The sequence below is a fragment of the Ursus maritimus genome, unplaced genomic scaffold (assembly GCF_017311325.1).
Source record: "Ursus maritimus isolate PB19 unplaced genomic scaffold, ASM1731132v1 scaffold_10, whole genome shotgun sequence".
Classification (NCBI taxonomy): Eukaryota; Metazoa; Chordata; class Mammalia; order Carnivora; family Ursidae; genus Ursus; species Ursus maritimus.
The window spans coordinates 36,703,032-36,711,101 of NW_024423344.1; the positions used below are offsets into that span (position 1 = coordinate 36,703,032).

Consider the following 8,070-nt stretch of genomic DNA (forward strand, 5'->3'; position numbering starts at 1 on the left):
ATTTCTTATTTCTATCACCATATCTCTGAATGATAAACTTTATAACTTGATCACCTGCTTTGTAAACTAATGCTTTATTTTAATTGTTTGATTAAAAAAATCCCAACTATCCATTTTGGATTTAAAGTCTACCCTTTTCCAAAAAATATGAAACTATCATGAAACATTTTATTTGTTCTGAAAGGGTAATGAAGTTTTAATATGCAGATTATATTTATAAATGGAAAAAGAGGAGGGGAAGGAGAAGGAAAAGAAGGAGAAGAGGAAGAAGAAGCAGAAGAAGAAGAAAGCTTTGAATTATTCAGGAACTCAGCAGGTTGGCAGGGCCTGATAGCAGATTCAGGACATTATCTGTAATATATAGAACAGATTAAGCAATTTTCCTCAGTAATGCCTGGCTTTGCCTCCTGTGTGCAAATGGGTTTATTCTTGAAGCAAGGCCAATTGAAATCTTAAAACCAGTAGAATTCATCTTTTTCTCTACTTCAATTCCTTCCACTTCTGAGTGCCTGTGATATGCCCAGCACTGCAAGAGACCCCAGGATACAACAGTGAACAAGACATGATTTCTAACCTCAGACCTCTAAAGAACTCATAACCTCTGTTGGAAAAAAGATACTTACACAATCATCAATGTGATAAATATGATACCAACATAAACAGAGTTGCTTATGAGTGCAGGGAGGAAATATTCATTTGAGGAAGATATCTTAGAGCCTTGAGAAGATGAGAAGGTATTCACGCAGGCATTTCAGTCCATTTACTTAATCATGCAACATATAATGCTGAACCCCTGCTCTGTGATGACTCCCATATATGGCACCGGGATTGCAATGGTGATCAAAGACCAGCATCATCCCTTCCTCCCAGGGTTTGCTATTACATAAATAACTGTGTAATTGTACACCATGGCAGATGCTACATATAAAAGGTTCAGGGTGTAATGAGAGTATATAGGCGACCTGACTCTTTGGGGGAACCTAGAGGGTGCAGATCAAGGAAGACTTTCTGAGGAAGTAACTCTGGTGCTGAGATCCAAAGATAAGTTAATTCAGGCAGTGACAAGGAATGGGGAAGAGTGCACCAGGCAGAGGGAGCAAGCTGTACAAAGACTGTGGCAGGAGGGTGTGTGGTGTATTTGCACAGTAGAAACAGTGTGGTGTGGCTGGAGAGCAGAGGATAGTTGAGAGGAACGCAAGAGGCCAGACATGCCTGTAGGGAACAGATCCCCCGGGGCCCTGTAAGCCAGATTAGAAATATTCAACCTTTCTCAAGAGAGTAAGCAGAGAAAATACCTGGTTAGAGTGTTTTTAAAAATGCTTTTGCTTCAGTTCAGAGAGTAAGTTTCAGGAAGCCCTAGTCAGGAAGCTATAGCAATATGTCTGCATGATAGAGTGTAGTAACCTGGACTCGGTAAAGATGGAAATGAGGAATGGAAAGATTTCAATTTATAAAGTAAAATCAACAACATTTAGTGATGTATTGGCTATGGAGAAGGAGGGAGAGAGCCAAGGATGACTGTCAGGGCTCTGGCCTGAAGAATTGGATGGATGAGCATGCTGTTCAATAGCAAACAATGGGAGGAGGACGGACTGGGAAGGCGGTTAGGAGTTTGGCTTTAAACTGGCTGTTTAGGGTATCTCTGGAACATGCAAGTGAAAACACTGTGAACTGGATGTATCAACCCGAAACTGAGAAGCCTGCTAGAGATTCATATGTAAAAGTCACAAAAATATGCTTGGTAACTGAAGACCATAGGAAGAGTGTACGCACAAGGAATGTACAGAATGAAAAGAGACAAGGACTGACGAATATGCCTTGAAGGGCATTTGACATTTAAGGATTGTTTTGCGAAAACTGAGTCGGCAAAGAAGAAAGAGAAGGAACAGCCAGAAAGAAAAAGGACATCCCAGGAGACGATGTAGTGATATAGATATAGAAGTTAAGGGAGGGGAGTGTTGAAACAAAGATGGAGTACTCAAATGGGTTTAGCATTGTAGAAACTCAAGTAAGATCAGAGCTAAAGTTGCCCACTGATTGAGATTACTTAGAAATGTCACAGGTGACCTGATGAAGAATTGTCACAGTAGTGTCATGGGATTGCAAGCTTAGTAGGAGTCGTTTGATTAGTGAATGGAGATTGAAGAATTGGTAAAGTAAGTGTTAACTAATTTGGGCAAGGAAGCATTAGTGTAAATACGGAGTAAAGGAGAGCTTTCATAAATTGCTGAGATGAATTTGGGGCCATATTGTGAAATTTAATTCACCAATAATACCTCATTACATTTTATGATGATTTTTAATTTATGAAATAGATTTACATGTTGTTTATACTCCTATAATCTATTCAATTTCAACTTTCTTCTGACATTTTGGTACCTTCTCTCTGTTCCTCTCAGTTCATACTTTTACTTGTCATACCATGACAAATTATTGCCATTGTGTTTGCCTAAGATTCTGTCCCTCCATTCCAGCTTAACTGGTCTTTTCTGCCTGGTTAGTATTTGTCTGTATCTGATACCTTTGTATACCCTGTCTCAGTTTGACCTTCTTTTGGCTTGTTTTTCATGCCTTGATTGACTGAGCCCATCAGTCATGCATAATGACCTCTTGGTTTTCCAGGGTCTTCTGAGCTTTGCACAGGAGTCATGTCAGCTGAGACATATAAGTGCATGATTAGACTGTCATTAATGTTAAACATTCCACAGTAAGTGTTTAATAACTTTAAGTAAGCAATTGTTGCCTTCCAAAAAAGTCAAGTATCTCTAAACATGGTAATGAGAATCATCACCTTAAAGCAGTTTCAGTTACTGTTTTCATTTTTTTCAAATTTTTATTACACAAAGATTGTCACATAAATGGATGTTTCTCTACTTTGTACACAATTATTCTTACTCTCCACAGAAAGGCTACTTCTTAACATTACATCTGGTGATGGCAAGCACTAAAATCCTGATTTTAACAGAACAGTAGTACAAACACCTCAGTGATTTAAGTTGAAAACAGTATTTTGGTACCTGGCTCTTGTACTCTGTTATCAGGAATGTACAAATGTCTTATTCGAAAATACAAAATAAATTGTCTGTAGGCATGGACAGTGACAGCAGTCAACCATTATATGTTGTCAACTGAAACCAGTAACTGATAGTTGTAGTGATTTTCTTAAACATCAGTCAGCTTTTTCTTCAGTCATTTCCTTCAGCTAACTTCTCTAAAATTATTGTTGAGGAGCTCTGCCTTGAGCTTCCTCTCACAGTTCATTAATAATGGTAAAGCACTATTCTAAGAATCAGAATATGCCACCTCCTGTACAACTCCCATTACACCCATTCTGCCCATTCCTGTGTCCTTTTCTTCTTTAGGAATTTTGGGGACTACAGCTTCTGCTGTAGTTAACAGAGAGGCCACTCCAGCAGCATCCAAGAAAGGAGTTTTTACAGCCTTACTTGGATCAGTGATTCCTTTTTCCACCATATTCCCAAAATCTCCAACTATAGCATCATAACCAACTCCTGAGGAACTCTGCATAATTTTCTCAACTATCAGTGATCCTTCAACACCTGCATTCTTAGCAATGGTCATTGTAGGAATTTTGAGTGTTCTCTTAGTAATTTCTCTACTGATTTTTTGATCTTTAGTTGGAGTTATTGAATCTAAGGTTGGAACACACCAAAGCAGGGTACACCCTCCCTCCCAGAACACTACCTTCTTCAACAGCAGCTTGTGTAGCATTGAGGGCATTTGTAACTCTTTTCATTCACTTCAACATCACTTGTCCCATCAAACTTCAGCACAGCTACTCCATCTGAGAGTTTTGCCAAAAGTTCTTTCAGCTTTTCCTTTTCATAATCACTAGTTGTGACATCTAACTGCTCAATGACTTCTTGAATATGTTTTTCAATTTGAGCCTTGTCACCTTTTCCTTTTAAGAGCATGGCATCATCTTTGGTCACAATGACCTCCAACTTTTCCTAAGTCATGAGGCTGAACATCTTCCAGATTTAGAGTCAATCCTTCTTCTCCAAACATTGCACCACCAGTAGCAAAAGTCATGTCTTTAAGCCCATTCTTTCTATTGTCATCAAAAGCTGGAGCTTAGACTGCTACAGCCTAAAGAGCAACTTCTAGCCTACTCGAAACGAATGTACTCAGAGCTTCTCCATCAACATCTTCAGCACTTATGACCAAGGGCTTACAGTGAGCATTGGCAATTTCAAGAGCAGATACAATTCCCTGGAAACTAGAAATTTTCTTTTCACTCAGTAGAACATAGGCATCTTGGAATTCACATTTCTGAACTTTTGATGTATTAATAAAGAGAAACATAACCTTGATCAAAATTCATGCCTTCAATAACTTCTAATTCATCATTTAGTGTTTTTCCATCCTTTCATGTGATGACACCCTTTCTTCCAACCTTCTTCATTACATCAGAAAGGATTTTGCCAATTTGTTTGTCACCATTTGCAGAAATCTTAGCACCCTGAGCAATTTCTTCAGGGGTCGTCACAGGTTTAGACTGCTCCTTAAGTTCAACAATTACAGCATCAATAGCAAACATCACACCTCTCCTGATTCCCATACGATTAGCACCTTTGCTAATCTTTTCGAACCCTACCTTAGCAATAGAGCATGCCAAGACAGCAGTAATGGTGCCATCCCCAACCCCTTCGTTTGTGTTACTGGCAACATCTTGAACAAGTTTGGCACCAATATTTTTATATCTAACTTTTAAGTCAGTTGACTTTGTAACAGTCACACCCATCTTTTGTTACTTTGGGACTTCCCCAACTCTGTTCAATAATTGCTGCTCTTCCCTTTGGCCCTATAGTAAGGGCTACAGCATCGACTAAAAGGTCTACACCTTGAAGCATTAAGGCTCGGGCATCTGCACCAAATTTTACATCTTTGGCTTAGGCCTGAGTGAGATGAGGAGCCAGTGCCCCGGATACTGGCCTAATTTGACAAAGGGCTACAGGTAATCCAAACATTTCTGCAAGGCAGTGGTAGGGCATGCTGGGAATAAGGCAAGCCTTTGGAGGCCAATGAGGGTTCAGTTCCCTTTTTCAAATGAAAGCCAAATGTGCCTTCCTTCAGAAGCTGAGAGGAGGAAATAAAATTTTTATCAAGGGAGAAGTAGGAGAGGGTTCAGAGACTTGACTCTATCCCTTCTCTGATACCTCTGTATTCTTATTTATAAAATGAAGAAAATAATTTTTCCACATTGATTTTAAGAAGATTAATTGATACAAAGTTAAACCATAATTAGTTAATTTTTATCTATAAGTTGAATGGAATTGGATATTTTGAGTTAGTTATGGCAATTCATATCATATCAATATTGTTTTCTTTGCTTTTAAAGCTTCTAACTGGACATCACAGGACTACTTTATTTACAGTTTCTTTGCCAATCAGTTTATCTTCCCATATTATGCCATGTAAATGGCAAATAAGTGGCATAAGCTAAATATAATGAAAGTGAGAACCTACTTACTTTTCCCGAAAGTGTTAGGTCATGTGATGGACATTCCTGGTAAGTAAAATAGAAAGAGATCTTGTTCTTCCTGAAACTCATGTAATAGTGCTGATCTTAAAATAGTCCATGAAAACAATAGCTTGCTTATATAGCAAGTTACTTAATATAAGACAGTGTTACATGTATAATATCTCATCCTCAAAATGACCATTTGAGATTAATGCGATTTTATTAATGTGTAGACAAAGACTCAGTTTGGTTATAAAATTTGCCTGAAGTCACACTGTAAGTAGCAAGGTGAAAAGTAAAACCAAGTTTTCCTTTGTTCAATTTCTCTGGTCTGTGCAATGTTTTTTCACACAGCTGAGTAAAGAGTAGAGTCATAAGCATACATTAGTCACCTGTGAATTAGTGAGGTATTCCTAATCTGGGAAATGGGAAGACATGCTCAGTTGTGATACGTGTTCAGACACCAGCTTGCAAATTTTTTTTGACACCAGCTTGCAAATTTTTTTTTAAATCCAGGTGTGATTTAGCCAAATAGATTAAACTAATAGAGGCCTCACTATTTAGTTCTCCTTCACTCTGTTTTGCATAGAGTAAATGTGTGATAGAACATTTCCACATCACTGTTCTCAGATGATGCTAACATGGAACACCTGTGTTTGGCTAGTGGACCAGAGTGTTACAGTGCCAAAAAACAATAATGAGAGTCTCTTTCTAATTTTCAAGAAGGTTAATTTTCTTAGTTATAAAGAAGTTATGTCTTATTTACGAGTTTGCGGATAATTGATTTTCCAGGTTTTCTTTTTACTTCAATAATTTCCTGAAAATTTTTGCTACAACTTATTTGCTAATGAATGTTAATGGATGGCAAAAACCAAATGAAAACAAATCAAAAAGGAACATTAATACTAACAATTTAGGAATGGTTGATTACTTCCAAAACTTTTTGTCTTTGATGGACAAGATTGCTTGTGGTTGTGAGTTTATGTTGCATATTAATAACAGTTGAAGTTCCTATTGTGAAAATTATTCCTTATTCTTCCTAAAATCTTTTTATCATCTCATAGTGTTCTTCAAAGGATGTGATAGACCATAAAAAATTACAGTATTTCAGAAACTTTACCATTTCAGCCTTGGATCATAGCTTTTAAGGCATTAAAGTATAATTATAATCTTACAACATTGTATTTCAGGGTAGTTGTTGTTTTAAGCTGGCTTTGAATGCCTTAGGGAAATGATTTCAGTTGATTCTATTATTTATTGTTGCTGCATAACAAATAGCCCCGAAATTTAGTTGCATAAAATGAAAGTCATTTTATTATTGTAGGGGTTTTAAGGGATTTGGGGGACTGATCCAAGGGATAACATATGATCATGAGGTGACAGTAGCCTATAAATGCTTTATTGGGCTGTTTTGAAAGGTTTGCATGTGAGCAAATCCCTCAAAGCAAGAGTCTGTCCAGAGGCTTCTGCAGGGGTTTACTTGTCTAGGAGATCTGGGTAATGTTGATCACCAGCCTCGGAAAAGTCTTTGAGTCAGAAGGCTCTGAAGAACAGTGGCAGCTTGGAGTCTTTGAACCACTGGCTTATTTTATCTATGGCTGGCAGATGTTGGGTGAGGCTTCTCAGGATATGCAAAGCGGGCAGGCCTTAAATGCCCACAAGTCTGCTTGTTTGAGCTATTTCTTTTTTTTTTTTTTTTTTTTTTTAAGATTTTATTTATCTATTTGACAGAGATAGAGACAACCAGCGAGAGAGGGAACACAAGCAGGGGGAGTGGGAGAGGAAGAAGCAGGCTCATAGCGGAGGAGCCTGATGTGGGGCTCGATCCCATAACTCTGGGGTTACGCCCTGAGCCGAAGGCAGACGCTCAACCGCTGTGCCACCCAGGCGCCCCTGTTTGAGCTATTTCTAACATAACAGGTTGTGTAAAAATTTCTGTTTGGCATTGGAGGGATTTTGCGCTAACAGGTCGTAGTCTGCAGTGAAGAATAAACAACCTGGAGGCCAAATCACAGACGCCTTCTTTTAAACTCATTTTCATAACAATTATGCTTTCAATTCTGTGAGTTGGGTCATAAATTACATCAGAATATAGTGAGAATGGCTCAAGTCTTCTTGTTTTCTGAGGTCTTATGGGGATAACTGGGGCTCTGGTGGTTAGAGATGGTTGGATGAGTCAACTGGAGCCAGATACCTGGAGCTTCAGTTATGGCTGTTCGCCTGATTGCTGGATTCTTCCCTACATGATATGTCCTGGGATCTGAAATGTCTAAGAAGATGTCTTCACTGACGTATCGATGCTTGGATTTGGATGCTTTAAAAACTGAGGGCTAGCCAACCATCTCTCTCTCTCTCACTGTCTTTCTCTCTCTCTCTGATTCTTTCTCATTTTGGATTTTTCATAGCATGGCGGCTTCAAGGTGATGTGGTTTGGGATATAAGTGAGATTTGGTGGGGTGGGGTCTAGAGCCGATGTACAAGAAAGAATTCCTGAGATGTCTTTGGTGCAAAAAGGTGGTTTTATTAATGCACGGGGATAGGGCAGAAAGAGTTGCTGCACCAGGGTTGTGAGGGGTGGCTGATTA

At 38.6% G+C, this 8,070-nt stretch overlaps 1 pseudogene; it reads right to left on the bottom strand.

Moving 5' to 3' along the window:
• Nucleotides 1-3,282: 3,282 nt before the first annotated feature.
• Nucleotides 3,283-5,046, bottom strand: LOC103677664 (annotated as a pseudogene).
• Nucleotides 5,047-8,070: the final 3,024 nt, after the last annotated feature.